Here is a 16,752-nt window from a genome sequence, read left to right as displayed (position 1 = left end):
TGATAGATTCCTGATGGTCAAGGATCCGTGCACACCTGGTTCTAGCACGGTTTTCTCTCAGGGAATACTTGCATTTAGTAAGGGGTGATGGAGAAATAGTCCATAATGTTGCTTTTAGACATGCTGACTGAAAGAAATCTTCATAATATTTGAAGGATTGGAAGTGCTCATATCGTCCTCAGAGGGTATCTTGGTTTGATTTCTACAGTGTTCTGCAACATTCCACTCTGTTTCCATAAGGATAGTCAGAGAAAACAGAATATCTTACCATGCTGCAGGCTTGGGGAAGAGAGTTACTGGAAAAGCTGGAATGCTGCCCAGCAGGAAAGGACCCATTTACCTGGTACTGGTCGACAGCCAGCTGAGCATGAGCCAGCGTGTGCCTAGGTGTCCAAGAAAGCCAATGGCATCGTGGCCTGTACCAGCAATAGTGTGGCCAGCAGACCAGGGCAGGGATTGTCACTCTGTACTCAGTGCTGGTAAGGCTGCATCTTGTCTGCTGTGTCCAGCTCTGGGCCCCTCACTACAAGGAGGACATCCAAGTGTTGGAGCGTGTCCAGAGAAGGGCTGCAGAGCTGGTGAAGGGGCTGATCGTGTAGATGTGGCACTTGGGGGACTTAGTTTGGTGGTGAACTTGGCAATGCTGAGTTAATGTCTGGACTCGATGACCTTGAAGGGCTATTCTAACACAAATGACTTTATGTTCTTTTTTTTTCCCCTATGTGTTTGAATAAGAATTATAATTCTGGATTCACCTTCTCATACATAACCTTGTTCTTCTCCTTTTACTTCTAAAATCTCTTCAGTTAAAGGCTGGAATGTGGCTTGTACACTGGTGACACTGTCAGTTTTCCATTAAAGACATTATGAGAACTCCTTTAATCTCTGCATGCAAGAAGATATTTAATTTAAATGAAAGAAGTACCTCACAGGTGATACTGTATACCTTTGGAGAAATTTTACTTCCCTGTTTGGTTATAAACATTTTGTTAGTACTTCAATAACCATAATTTTCATATGTTAAAATAACTCTATGGGTAAAATCTCACAATTTGAGAAATTACTTCCCTCAATGGCTTTACAAAGAATTTCCTATTGTCATAATGTTTTTTTTTTATATTAAAAGGTGCTAGCCTATACCTGATTCCTAAAATGAGCACTAAGATGTTCATGCTTTTGCTTACCTGTGTTTAGGTTACTGCAGTACAGTTTGGGTCTACAGTTTGGGCAGCTGTATTCATCTCTGCAGGCAGATGTCAAGCAGTCCATTTTCAATACACTTTCTGTGTATTTTTACTGGTAGAAATTACTCATATGAAGTAAAGCAGCACCCAGTGGCATACCCAGAAACAGTCTTTATGTAAGAAATTTATTATTTTTTAATTTTCTAAATCCTCGTTGGTGATTTTACAAGACCTACCTTTCAAGTTTGTACCTATCTCTAGTTTGTTTGTTTTCTAAGACGTCAATCAACAGAAGGTATACTGTTTTGCAGTAAAGGTTGGGAGTTTTTATTGATGGATTATTTACTGTCAAATATTCAAAGACAAAATGCTGCTTCTTCGAGGTTTTTTATGCTTTACTCTCAAAGTATTTTTGGAAATGATCCTTTGATTTGTCTTTTGTAAATTGTCTCAGTTTGCATTGCTTGAAATAGTTTCCGCAACAAGTCTTTCCACTCTTAGCATCTTGTTATTCAAGGATATGATTTTACACTGAGAAAAAGTTAGGTGTAACTTCCACTCAGAACCATCAACAACACCGGGATGTCTCACTCTCCGCAGTAAGATGAGGAAGACGAGGCATACAAATAGATACATGATTACTTCTTGTCCCACTATGTTCAAGGTTTTTGTTCTTTGGCATGGGGAATGCCATTTTTCATTCCACCTCAAAATTTATTTTAATTTTAATGTTAGTTTTCCAAATAGCTTTTGAACTGCTTAAAGAATGTGTTTCAGCCAAGAGAGGTTACACTGTTACAGTATTTCTGGTGTGCTGCATATACCTTACATGCAAAGTAACTTGGAGTGTAAAATAACTGATCTGTAATTACTAAATGACATTTGGTCAACTGGGCAGCTGATAATTACAAAACCAAACTGTGACAGGAACAATTTGATCAATTTGAGTATCCATTGTTGTAGGTTTCTCTGGCATATACATGACTCAAATACACTCCTATTCTGCTGTAACACAAAAAAACCCCAAACCCATATATTTATGTTTCATTATCATCAGAGAAGAGAAAGGGGTAAATAGTGAGGGTGTCACAAATAATGAACATGTTAAGTAAGAGCTCTACACAGAAATGTACTTGAAATAAAAAGGGTTTATACTGAAAGCCCTTGGCTAAATTTCAAACCAGTGGCCCGTTTTTAGCCATGCATGACAGTGAGCACTCCTGTAAATGGGGATTATTATTATTTCCTTTTCTTCTTCTTAGGGGTGATAAGTTCCAACTACCTGTCAATTTCAACTCCTGCATGGCTTCAGGTTGAAAACATTTGTGAGGGCTGTTCCTCTGTCAGAGTCTGACCCCAACCAGCAGCTAAACCTCATGTAGCCACTCACTCACTGCCCCACAGTGTGATAGAGGAGAAAAATGGAAGACTAATAGTGAAAAAACTCAAGGGATGAGATAAAGACAGTTTAATAAGGAGAGCAAAAGCCACACACACAAGGAAAGCGAACCAAGGAATTAATTCACCACAGCTAAACAAGGGATTTCCTATTCCACTTCTTTGTATGGGCAGATAGTTTGCCTGGCATTGTGCATCTTGTGGCATTCTTGCAGTCCCACTAATTTGAACTGAGATATAGAGGCTGAAGATATCTTTTCCCCTGTCCTATTAGAAGCCTGGGATGGCTGAAAGATGAGTCCTCTTTTTGTTTGAAATAGAAATTATGCCCCTTTCTCTCCCGTGATCAAAATCCCACCACTTGGATACACTAACTAACTGTAGCTTGTCCCACATTCTTTCCACAGAAATTTTTTTAGAAAGTTTAGTAGTAGACTAACGCTTGTTTTCTACTATTGCTGCTTGTTTTCGATTTTCTTCTTTTTTTCTTTTGATCCCATCTTCTGTGCTGTGTGATCACTCTGCTCCCTTCCATTTTATTCATTCCAGCAGTCAGTAGCTTGAATTCTCTTTCTCTTTTAAGGCAGGCAGATATAAATGGTTTGTTTCTCCTGAGTAAAGCAGTGATATCTGCGCTTCAAGCTCTTCTCTATTGATAGGAGCACAATAGAGTTTATATGACAACATTTCAGTAACTACAGTGCCAGTTTTGAGTGTCTTGTGTCTGCTCTGGACATCTCTTTATGCCGTCTCCATGGTACCCTCTCTCCTCTTTCAGTTTGGCATAGAGTACAAGCCTGTGGCTGAACATTTTTTGTCTTTAATATTAACTAAAACAGGTGAGACAGAAATGGCCACATTGGTCTTGACACAATACTCTGTGTGAACACTGTTAAGAACAACTAAATATGAGTGGCCTTAATTGCAATGCTAATAAGAAACCAGTTTAATTTGCTTCACGTAAAGTATTGTAATTATGTTTCTCAGTCTAGAGACCAACACTGAGTTACTAAACAATATTTATGAAAGTATATCACTCTCTTTTTTTCTTGCTAATATATTGTCCTTATTTTGCTAGTAACTTCCACAAAAAAAAGATTAAATGGTAGGCCTTTTCACTTTTTCACAGGAAAAAAAGCATTAAAGTGTACCTTCTATTTGGTAATTAAATCTTAAACTGACAGTCTTTCTTTCAAAAGCTTTTCTGAATGCATTTCTGTGTTTAGTTTTGCCATCTTACTTACACAATACCATTTTATGATATTTCTCTTTTATGATGGAAGGATAAATCTCTGTTTTGTGCACAATAAGACTGACTATTAATGAGTGTCACTGAGTGCTGTGTCCCCATAATATGTGCTTTCTGTAGCACTAAACTGGCATTTTACACTCTGGGATCCCTCTGGGGTCATTAAACCATGGTTATTCTTGATTTCATCATCAAGATACTGTGCCTGAATCATCATAATGATTTACTCTGTACCTGGCATACATTTCACTTGATTTAAGATTAGGAAAATGTTCCAGTTGTTCAATAAATTAATGAATTACAAGCCCCACAGGAGTAACATTTGGTTGTAAGGGGGAAAGGCAGATTTAGGATGTTAAGTTGGGATGTTAACTGAAGTAGTGGCTGGGACCAGTTGGGACCAGATTGCTGGGACCAGTTCTTGTCTTCCAATCTTCTGCTCTGCTAAGGATCTTGGTGAATGCTTTGGGTTTATAGCATTCACGTTTCAAAATTATTTCTTTGGAAAAAAGAAAGTGGCATGATCTTAAAAAGAAGTAATTAAGAGTGCATTATTTCATAAATGTAATGGAACATCTAGTTATGGTTGGGGTTTTCTGAGTTAATGCTAGATAAGCAAAAATTAGATGTTTTTCTTCCCTTTCTGTTTTCAGTTGTTTTGTAACATACCATTCTTTCTCATCTTGAAAAGAGACTGAATCAAGCAAATTTACAAGGTGACTTAAAACATTATTTTAGAAAATCATGGGCTTAATATTGAGAATATATATTGGTATTTTCATCTCAACACTGCTTTACACTGCTTTGGTGTTTCTCGCCTCCCACTGCCTCCCTGTCCCCAAAAGAACAGGGCTTTTTTCCCCCACTCTTTCAAGAAGTTTCTCTCTAAAGTTTTTCTGTGATAGTAATAATCAGCAACAATTACTTAGAGTGAAAATGAGCCAAAATTTTACATATATTTAAGCAGTGGTAGTGGACAACTACCACTTTTGCAACTTTGCTCTTTGGACTGTGCTGTTTATTCACTACAGTGGAAGCTCTTAGCAGTGCTCACAAACATCTTTGGAATGCAGAATTTGACCTCTGTTCTGCTGCTGTTTAGGGTCCTGGTTCTGGTCTTCTTGCAGGCTGAAGGGAGTGAGTGAGGCCTTGAACAAGAACCTGTCTAGAATCCCTGTTTATCTGGGTTTAGCACTCACTCCTACTGTGTCTGCCTCACTGGAGAAGGGAATATTGGCTAAAGTTTTCTATATTTTTCAGCTCTGGGCAGTCAGAATAAACACCTAGAAGAGAATTTCAAGCAATAAATAAGATAAGCAAAAAAATTTCAGATGTGAGTATCTGATGCAAATGCTTTTCATGCAGTTAGGAGAAGAGGCAAAAAAAAGGAATATTATGTGTGCAAGATGAATGCCTTTGTGCTACTTTCTGTGGCATGCAGCAGACACACAAAGAACATTGCACTGTAGAGTTCCTCTCTCCACTGGTCTGAGGAGAACGTGTTGTAGCTGTATGAAAACATCTGCAAAAGTTTATCTTTTGTATTTGAAAATACTCAGTGTTAGGGAAGGAAGGGTAATACACTGAAAGACAGTGTCATTTGACATAGGTAGTATGACATTTTGGACAGGTAATACATATATTTGCAGCTTTTTCAAGCAGTATACTGCTCTACTGTATATGCCATGGATTTCTTTCTATTCATAACTCTCCTGCCGATTGCTTCTCTGATTTATTAGGCTGATGTGTGAATGCAAAGGATCACTTTCCTATTGTAGAGCATTATTTTTTATTACTGTTCTCATCATCCAGCAAGCCATGGTAAGACTTTGCACACTATATATAGAAATAAAATAACATAGATTGATATCAGTATCTGTAATTTGATGCTTTCTCAACATAGCTGTACTAAAAAGGTTGGCAGCAAAATTATTTCAATAAGGAAAATCATAGTCCTGATAAAAAGGACCTGCCAAATGAAACTTTTAAGGTAAAGACCATCCGTTGATCTTCAAAATGTGTTTAAAAAGACAAAGAGATGGCTGTTACTAAGCTACTGAGAATGCTGGCAGCAGAAGTCACAGGTTTGTAGAGACATAAGAACACCTAAGGCTCTAAAACAGAAATGCCTTGAAACCAGTACATGTGTATGTATCTATATGCATATAGACACACACACACAGACACACACACACATTTATTATATATTACATAATTTTATATATCTATAAAATTTTGCATATTGATCTGTGGGTATTATGAAGTGTATTAGCAATGAGGCTAGTGTTTACTTGTGCTGATTTTTACTTCATTTATAAAACTTGTGTGAATGGGGAGATTGAGGAAAGATTCTGCAGTGCAGCTTTCTGCTTCACTGCAACTCTTAAAACTGCAGGTTGCAGCCTGCCTTTGTGAACTTAAACAAAAATTTAAATTTTATGTGCCTGGGGTTCTATCAGCAAACTTTCCTACCAAAGAGGGATGTTGTTAGAAAGCATTCATTAGATTTTGAGAGAGTAGCTTGCTCCCAAAATTCTTCAGGACAGAAAATTCTCATGCGACTGGCAGATTCTTTGAAGGATAATGCATCATTTCTAAGAAGACACCACCTCATATTTAAAACACAGTAGAGAATGTTCTGTGAGCAGAAATCATCAGGTATGATGCTCAATGTAATAAATTGTAAATGTATTTTTAATCTGAGAAAAGGCCTTTTGTTTATTCTGTCAGGCAAACTGAGGTAAGGCATCAAAAAAGGAACTTCTGGAATTTCCAGTTAGAGCTGAAATGTCAGATAGAGTTGTTTTGTTTGTTGTTTGGGCTTAAATGCCTGAAAATTTTTTTTCTTTGGTCTTATTGGTAACCATCTTGTTCCTAGATGGCATTTGTGTTCACATTGCCTAAATCCCATTTATGATATCCTTAACTGAACCGAGTGAGCTACAGCTTCAGAAATTGTCATGTAACACTGAGGGGATGTCCTCTATTGCTGTTGAAATATTGGCAAAGTGACATACTGCTTTCTCTAAAAAAATTACTTTTGCTTTACATTAAAAAAAAAAAAAAAAAAAAAAAAACCTTGAGTTTTCTTTATCTTTTTAAACTTCACTAGGTATCTGGTTACAGGAATACCAGAATGTTTTTAGTTGAAGTATATATGTCAGTTCTTTTCCCCAATAATAAATGTAAACCTTCATTCATAAGAATAGATTCTTATTTTTAAATACCAGAAAGTAAATTATCTAAACCCTTGTTAATCATCATTTTTCATTTAATGTCAAACTGTACTAAGTCAGTTGATTGGTTGAGTAATGCCAATGTCTTTGCATCCTAAATTAATACTGCTATTGCACTGTCTATGAAGTGCACACTGCTGAACCTTCTTTAGCATTGTGCATTTTTTGAAAAACAAAGACTCCAAATCAGTATCAAGTAGTTACAATAGCTACTGAGGGCTTTGGCGTGTGTGTATTTTATCATATTTGTGTGTGTTCCTCAGTTCATAATATGGGTCAGTGCCAAGCTGTTAATTTTAGGAGATACTGTTTTTAACAGTGGGATTGAAAATTGCTTTTCTGATGCCTTCACAGCCAGACAAGCACTTGAGGTCAGCTCTGTGCTTGCAGTTAAAAGCGTTATTTGGAAGATCCCACTAGTCCTTCATGATTAGAGTAGGATACTTGTGTTGTCCTTCAAATGTAATGTTTTTTGAAAGTTTAGGGTAAAGTGCTTTACAATTACAGGTAACTTATGCCTACCCAGGGATAGGCATAAAACCTAAAATCACATGAAAACTTTGATTTATAACAGGTATAGCCTTCCTACCAAGCATGAAAAACAAATGTGTCACAGAGCAGAATACATTAAGGGTTACTGACTGAGAAAGCAGCACATTTATTCATACCTTCTCAGGGCAATTTTAGAACATGATTTTGAGTCTCCTCTTGTTCAGAAAATGGTTTTGACCCTCTGTCAACCCCACACATAGATCCCAAGATCTAAAGAGGTCACTTAAGAGACACAGAGAAAAACAAATCTGTACTCAGTAACAGGAATAAGATACCCACTCCTACAAAAAAAAAGCTCCTTAGTATTGACCTCATGCTTTGCACTCTCACGTCACACAGCCTTTCCACCAAACACCCACCTGGTTTCTATAGACACAGAAAAAAAGATCCCCATCCTTCTCCATGCAGTGCAGTTTAGCACAGAGAGAACAATTTTTATCCAACTTTAAGCAGAACACTGTATGTATACTGGTAGTTGAATTTATTTGCATTATGCCTGTTCACAGCTTTGTGTTACCTTTGTATCTGATCCAAAAAAGTCTTAATGAGAAAGCCATTCTTAAATGGGACCTACATCCAAACCCTGATTTAGATTCCTTAAACAAATTAGACTTTGGAGTTAATGCAGCAATTTGCATAACATTCTGCTCTATTTTCAGTCAAAATTGCTCAGCACTTTTTTAAACCTGTAGCAAATTACTCCACTAATGAAGCTAAATTACCCTATGATGTTACGTGTAAATTTGTCTGTAATAAGTCTCGTGCATTTGCAATGCACAGATTTTGTATTGTCTACCTGCTGTTCCATGGGCACATCAGAGGAAATAATGGAGAGGTCTTGAAGTTTGAACTAGTATATTTGCCATAAGAGATGTGCTGCACTAAATATTACTCCCATATTCTGTTCTGACGAGTTATTTTCTCCCCTTCAAATCCATTTCAAGTTTTAGGAATCAGCCCTCTGAAACTAGATAGCAGTGGGGCTGCTTGTCTTCCAAACCCTTCTCCGAAAAATATTGTAGTTCTTTCCCTCTTAGATGAAAGTCCTTTTAGTAAGGTAAACAAGGCAAAGATGAATAACTGAGGGAATTAACTGCAGTAGAAACATGAAGAAATATAATAATTTCATGGATGCTGAGTATAAACGCTCAGTGCAGTCAAGTTGCTGTGCCGCCATCTTGGCCTTCGCTGCAGTGTCCTGGTCTGTGTGGACACTCCAGTCTGCTCACACAGTGAGCCTGAGAAGAACAGGGTGGCTGTAGTCCAAGAGTGTCTCACAAACACTACACAGCCTGCCACCATTTAAAAATTTGTGGGAATTTGGTTTGGCTTACTTGTGGCTTCTCCTGCCAGCACTGGTGGAACAGAGTTGCTCACAATCCATTCACATGTGAAGTAGTTAGCGCTTGCCCTGCTGGTTAGGAAACCAGTATCTAAACCCAGTTCTTACTAATTATTTCCAGAAGCAGACTTAAACTGAGTTGTCCTTTTAATTTGGTGTTTATTGGACACATAAAATTACCTGTGCCTGCAGCCAGTTATTTTTTAGTTCTGTTCTATATGTAACAGAGTGGCATTAAAAATAATTCCATGTGTTTAAATATGTGTATTTGGATATATTAAAACATACTTTTTTCATAGAAGAAATGTCACAGAGTAAGTGGAAGATGATGCAATGTATGTCAATTAAACTGGCAATTAATATCTCTGATGTGTAGAAAGGATTGATTGTTGTGCATATTTCCTTCACCTCCTTTGGATGAAGACTTGCTCAATAGTGATTATATAAGAAAAATGTAGAAAGTAAGCATCTAACCATGAATTAGGAATGTGGAGCTGTTAATAGTGGAACACTTAATGTCTTACCGGGAAGAGCAGATTGTGTTATTTTAGTAGCACATTTTATCACTGTCAGTCTAACAGGATTTTTTACCTGTTCCTACTTCTCGTCTGTTTCCATTATATTTTACTTTGTGTGGCAGGGTACTCAGAATTAAATGCAGAAAAGGATGTTTCAGTTATACCTACTGGCAAAATTTGAACAATATCTCAGATACCCACTTGCTGAATATAAATAGAAGAGGAAGGGTGTTTTGGTTTTTGTCACAGAAGTATTTTTAGGCTGTTTTGGAATGCTTCATTATTTAACAGTCTTTGGCTAAATTGTTTAAAACTTGAAGCTTCACTTTCCCTTCTTTTTGTATCTCAAGCTCTAGTTTTTGTAGCCTTCCAAGGGATGGAAGAGGCAATTTCCATTATGCAGTGATTGAAAGAAGGGGGTTTGCTTCTTTTCTTTGCTGCTGGGAGGAATAGAATAATTTTCACTCCACAGATTTCACAGAATATATTTCAAAATGGGGTTCAAAACCTTAGCGGGAGTCAGAACAGATAATGTCTATTTGCTTTAACATTGCTTCTGCTGTTGCAAAGCCATAAGCAACAGCCAGGTTCCAGGGCCAGATTTCTCATAGCTTGATGTGAAGAAAGGTCACTCACCTGTATTTTGTTCACTCCGGTCTCACCAGTATCTGTCCCTGAGATCCACAATGTCTCTGATAGCTCTTTCCCACATCTCCTGTTCTTCTCATCAGCTATTTCAGCTAAAGGTTCACTAGTGTTATGCAATTGTTAGCAACTAGGATTAATAAGCAGATGAAACAGGGCGCAGTGATCAGATGAGGGGTGTGGCCAGACAAGCATGCTGAAGCAAAACTTAGAGATGACCAATCTCTTTTATCATGCCCTTCTTTATTTCCTCATGTTGTTCCTCCTCCATGCATTTGGAATGTTTCCCTTTGCCTATTTTGCTCTTCTGCTAAACATCCTGTGAGTCTGGCACACTGCCACAATCCCATCAGCATGTTCTTTCCCATAGGACCTTTCCATTCGTTCACCCTGTGTGCCCACTTTATCAGTTAATGAAGCTCAGGCTCAGCCCCTCCAAACCTTCGAGTGGTTCCTTTAGCAGCCCATCAAGCAGTGACCTCCCAGACCTGGTCTTTGGTGCTGTCTCTTGCTCTGCAGGGTTTGTGTATGCCAGTATGGTTTATTGGTTTTTTCCTGCTTTCTTTCTGTTTATACGCTGGACAGCCATTGAGCAGATGTCCTCACAAAACTGGTGTCTGTACATTCCGAGTATCTACATACTCTTCACATCCTACATTTCATTTCCTTCCACATATCCAGCCAATCTGTTGTATTGAATTAGGAAAGCAAGTAAGAATTCATATGCTAAAATCTTACAGTAATAAAGTATATAGAAATATATATAGATACAGTTTCAGACATATTATCAATATGTTACTGTCTCGTTTTATCAGCACATATGCTTCACACTGATCATGTGTAACTCTTGGTAGATTAAATGTCTTAACAGTCCACTGTTGTGGTAAACACCACAGAGTCAAAGATAAGCCTTGAAACAGATAAATTTCTCACAGGCTCTTGGCATGAGGCATGGAAGCTGTCCTTATTAGAAGCATAACTGACATCTTGTCTCGGTTTGAAAAGACAGGTATCTGCTAGGGAGAGGCGGGGCCTCTCTAGGAATGGGGAATTCCAATCCCTTCCCTCCAAGTTATTACAATTTAGAAGATTAAAAAGGCTTTTCAGTCAGAGCTATGGGGAAAGGAATAAGTTATTTACTAGTAAGTATAACAAGGCAAACAAACAACAACAACAACTGCAGCATTAATAATAAACAGAACCAGGAACCTTAAGGGGCTTTGTTTCACAAAGCTCGGGGCAGTCTGATCCCTTGGGACCCTGAGAGCACCAAGCAGGAACGGTGGAAACTCCTGGGCTGGTGGCTGGAAGGGTGAGGGTCCCCAGCAGGCAGGGGGGTGTCCTGGCAGGAAAAGTGAGCAGTGCTGAAGAAGCTGCGATGGCTGGACAGGGGCTGACCCAGCTCCAGCAGGGCAGGCGAGGGGCTCTGAATTCCTGGGGGCTCCAGCAGATGATAGAATTCCCAGGACCGGACCCTCCGTTAACAATGGACTCCTCACGCAACCAGCAGTCGCCCGACCATCCTCTCCAATGCCGAGGGAGGAAGAGACCACTCTCAGCTCCCGGAGCCCCTGAGCCTTTCCCTCCCCCCAAACTAAGTGATCTATTTCTTTTGTGTGGGTCAAGTACCCTTTAAGCATCAGTATTTAGTCTCTTAGCAACTTATGGGGGGGGGGGAAATTCTATAGGGAAACTTAGCCCCCAACACATCTTCACTGCCTCCAGCAGCAGCCTGAACCCCTTATTGATTTTCATAGTGTGGATACGAATACATATTCTCAGAGGTAATGCAAAAAAACTTCATACATGCCAGAGAAGACACTGTCATCCAGCTGACATGAGTACACTTCTATCAATCTGTGTACTGGAGAGTTTGGCACCTTTTCCTGTCCTATCTGCCTGTGTTGTGGCATCAGTGGTACTGGTCAAGTGCTTCTGGCCGGCAAGTAGACAGGACATTAATGGCAGAGAGCCAACTTTAATAGAAAGATTCAAAATATCTTGTTAAAAGAAAACACGTGATTCCTCAGATGAAAGCAGCTCTCTGCATTCTTCATGGAAATAATTTTTTTTCCAAAATTTATGTAATCTGTGTTCTTTCAGTTTTCACTTTGATTGGCATAGATTCCTAATCACAGCTCTGTATTTAACAGCTCTTCCGAAAGCTCTTCCACTGTATTTAACAGTGTCTTCCAAAGACATGCACAAAATATTTCCAGTGAGAAAAAGGAAGGAAAATAACTTATAATATATATAAGTATATAAATATAAATATAAATATAAATATAAATATAAATATAAATATATATATATATATATAAATAAAATAACTTAATAGAAATTAGCAGTATCTGTGGATTAAGAGTTGTGAGAAACAACACAACACCGACTCACCCAGCACTGTTAACATTGTTAATCCTTCTCCTCGGATCCTCTCTTTTTTTATTTTTGAGAAAAGATGGTGTAAAAAGGGGACAATGCATTCGAGACATGGGTAGATGCAACTGGCCATGCTCAGTTGTGCTGGAGAGTTGAAGGTCATTCTTTTGAGTTCAGAAGTGGCTACTTTGGGGCAGGTCTGTGTGGGAATAGAGTTGGTTCACTCTATATCTGACAAGTTGATACTCCACTGTTTGTCTTTAGTAGGCAAACAGACTGACATATTCTGTTTTCTTTTCCTCCTAGATGTAACAAGTCAGCAGCCACTGATATGTCAATAAATATTATAGTAAGAAATTTTTTCTTCGTCTTAAGTTAGGAAAGAGACAGAAGGCTCAAACTCGGGTCTGGGATTTGATGCCACATTGGTGCAAATTGCTGCTTATCCATCTGTCCCGGCGTTCTTGATAAGGGCATTTGTCAGTAGCACTACTGAATTCACCAGAGCTGTGACTAACTTAGCTGAGATCTGCCCTGGGGGACTAAGTCAGAATTGTCCTCTGGGCTGTGGCTCTGAGCTCCCTAAAGGACTTGAACAAATAATTTCATTTCCTTTGCCTCTATTTCCATACAGAAATAGATCCTGATAACATCCATCACAGCCTCACAATTTGTCAGGCATAGTTAAACCTGCTGGAGAGTATAGTTTTAAACATTGATATAGATATTTGATAGAAGCATGAAGATGGGGTGAGACTTGTGGTGAATAAAGGCCTGTTGTAAAAACAAAACCCAACAAAGCAAGAGAGTAGTCCAGATAAAAAGCAGCATCAGAAACTGAGCTCCTAGTTGGGAACAATCAGCTCTGTCTCTCCCTGCATGACAGTTACTCTGCCAAATATCTGAGCTTGGGAATGCAAAGAAAGTTTTAAAAATAAATCTTGTTTTTCCCAGGTAAGAATAGGTTCTTTTTTCAGTAAAATTTAAGAAATTTTGTCAAGTTATATAAAGTGTTATGTAACATCTGTTTCATTTCTGTTGTATTACCTTTTTTTTTTTTTTTTTCCCTGACAGAAATGCATTTTAGATTAATATTTAATGCCTTTGCTTTTAAGAAACTATCTTTGAATCACATCAGTCTGCTGCTGGCTTTCAAGTTCCTGGGACAGAAGGAGCTGCATGAGCTGAATACTAGTGTGCTGTCAGCCACCCTGACTGGAAAGGGAAGGTACAGCTCAGGAATACTGTCTCAGTGTAGCAGAACCACACACGTCCCTTTAGAAATGAACAGGAGATAGCAAAACCTATCACCTGCAAGCATCCACAGGATAAACTGCTGGGGAATGTGAGATGCCACTCGGTTGTGTGCAAGGGAAAGAGTGGGAAAAACAGCACAGGCACAGAATCCCTGTGAATGGAGACAGAGCCCTCCGAGTCTTTAGGTGAATTGTAGCACACAGAATGATTTTTTTCTACAAAGTAATACTTTTTCTCATTCTTACTCTCTTTTTTTTAGCAGCGAAGCAATTAAAATATTCATTCAACATATTGTGCTTTAAAAATATAATTCACAAAGATCAGCAGGCATGTTTTCATTCTGTCGTTCCTGATATTACTCATCACACCAGGCAACTCATATATTTTTTAACTGTATTCTTTCTTCTATCAGATCTTGTTTCTTTTTCGAGGTTGAAGTGTGAAGCTCAGTGCTTGATTCACCTTTTGTGGAACTGATGCATAAAATTTTGTTTTAGTCTGTTTAGTAAATGTCATCTGTTTTGTCATGTAGGTGGCTCTTCATGTAGCATGCTTGGTTTTGAAATTCTGGTCAGTAGGGGAAGAAAATTTGTTTTTACATGAAGGTTAGATGGTAATGGATTGTAAACCCAAGCAAACAAAACAAGCAAGCTTCACCCCCCACCCCTCCCAGATAAACTTGGTAAATTTTTTTCTGGCTCAGAAATGAGCTATTTAATTGCAAGTCATCCTGTTCACATGGAAAAGATTTTACTGGTGAGATATTTTGCAGCACCTTTTCTCTTTGGTCTGCTTTTCTCATTTCTAAACTGAAAGATGTTATGGTTTCTCTGAGCAGCAGAAGCATAAACTCTCAAACAAACTGGTGAGCTTTTCTGCTTGAAATTGATGTATTTTACCAATGTCCATCTCTTCATGCATCATGTAGTGCCAGCTGTAGTCTTCGTGGTCACCTGCATATTCCTCAGAAAGTTGCACATGAGTACCAATATAATGCCTATTTAAGGAAAAATATCCTAGTTTATCTTTTAAAATTATCACTTTGGCATTTATACCAAAGCTGTGTGGTAACTGTATAGATATTAAAACACTTTAACGCTGTAACATGATGGTGTGTATGCTTTTTGATAACACAGTTGTTCTATATTTTGGTTTTGCTGTTACTAAAAAAAAAAAAAAAGAATATGCCAGATAAACTTGAAGAAGGAAGAGAGAACTTCTGGTTTAGCAGTGAGTAATTTCATATAGCTCAATTTTGGAACCCTAAAGCCTGAATCACTTTTCAGTTTTTATTTGAAGTGAATCATAGATTCACATAATCATTTAGGTTGGAAATAATCACGATCATCTAGTCCAACCATTAACTCAGCACTGCAAATTCCACCACAAAGTGCCACATCTGCACACCTTTTAAATACCTTCAGGGACAGTGACTCCACATTTCCCTGGGCAACGCATTCCAGGGCTTGAAAACCTTTTCAGTGAAGAAGTTTTTCATAATATCAAACCTAAACCTCCCCTGACGTAACATTTTGCCACTTCCTCTTGCTCTACCGCTTGTTACTTGGGAGAAGAGACCAACTCCCACCTGGCTACACCCTCCCTTCAGCCATATGTGAGAGTGATAAGGTCACCCTGAACCTCCTCTTCTCCGTGCTAAATAATTCCAGCTCCCTCAGCTGCTCCTCACAGGGCTTGTGCTCCTTCATCAACTCCATTGCCCTTCTCTGGATCTGCTCCAGCACCTGAGTGTCCTTCTTGTAGTGAGGGGCCCAGAACTGGGTGCAGGATTTGAGTACTCACCAGTGCCGAGCAGAGGGGGTGGATCATTTCCCTAATGCTGCTGCCACACCGTTGCTGGTACAGGCCAGGATGCCATTGGCCTTCTTGGCCACCTGGGCACAGCTGGCTCATGTTCAGCCAGCTGTAGACGGTTTCCCTTCTGATAGCCAGCTTCCCAGCCACCCTTCCCCAAGCCTGTAGCATTGCATGGGCTTGTTGTGACAGCAGCGCAGGATCCTGCACTTCACCTCATTTAAGCTTGTGTTGGATCCATGAAGTGCCATACATGTACATAAAGATTTTAAGTGAGTAGATGAAGCATGAATTCCTAATAGATTTTACTGTTTGTTAACTGTTTCTGTCTTCCAAGATTTCCCTCTGCGTTGACCCCAGAGCACATGCCCATGCAAAAACTGCTTCACAAATACTTCATTTTTTCTTTTGGTCTTAAATGAGGTGCCTGGCTTGTTTGAGGCATTAGCCAGCTGTACCCATGGGGAAACTTCTTGACTTTTTCAGAGATGTCTGTATGACTTGCTTAAAGCTTTCTCAGTCGTTGTACTCCTTGGATGTTAGTTTTGAATATGTGTGGTTTCTTAAAATTAGATCAAAGGCTGATTACTCTTTGAGGAACAAGTAGTGGCACAGAACAATAAAAATGTATTTGTTTGAAATGGATTTCATAATAAATTGTGCCTGACCTTCTTGATCGACCTTCTTGATCATTTGTCTTCAAATATTTTTGTGCTTTTTTAGAATTTTTTTATATAAGATATCACATTAGAAATTTATTTTGTAGGCCACCTTGGGTACACATAAGACTTCTGTTCCCGCATCATTTAAGGGTCTCCCTCAATGTTGTTAGAACAAGCTTATAATAATTTATTTCTCATCCTTGTCTTTATATTTCTGATGTCTTCCTCCTTTTCCTTTCAACTTTGCTCATCCCAATTTAGTTGATATAAAATCCTTACTGAGACTACAGTAGCTGTTCCCATTCCCAGTAATTAAATGTAAAGGCAGGACTCCTAAACTCTTTTTGACATTAAGTGCTTTTTGTTTGTTTGTTTGCTCTAGCCTTGTGGGATTTTTTCCTACCGTGTGCTGTGTAACACTCAGAAGGAGATAATGTTTCTCCAGCATGGGAGAAACCCTTGCCAAAACCTTGAGGAGCCATGAGAAACCTTGATGAGGCAACACTCTTGACTAA

General features: G+C 38.7%; 1 protein-coding gene across 7 annotated transcripts in view; it reads left to right on the top strand.

Annotated features, from left to right (window-relative positions):
* Window positions 1-16,752, top strand: part of CTNND2 (catenin delta 2) — a 641,697-nt gene that overhangs the window by 482,468 nt on the left and 142,477 nt on the right. The window lies entirely within an intron of this gene.

The sequence above is a fragment of the Hirundo rustica genome, chromosome 1 (genome assembly GCF_015227805.2).
Source record: "Hirundo rustica isolate bHirRus1 chromosome 1, bHirRus1.pri.v3, whole genome shotgun sequence".
NCBI lineage: Eukaryota > Metazoa > Chordata > Aves > Passeriformes > Hirundinidae > Hirundo > Hirundo rustica.
This window is presented reverse-complemented; position numbering and strand designations above follow the sequence as displayed.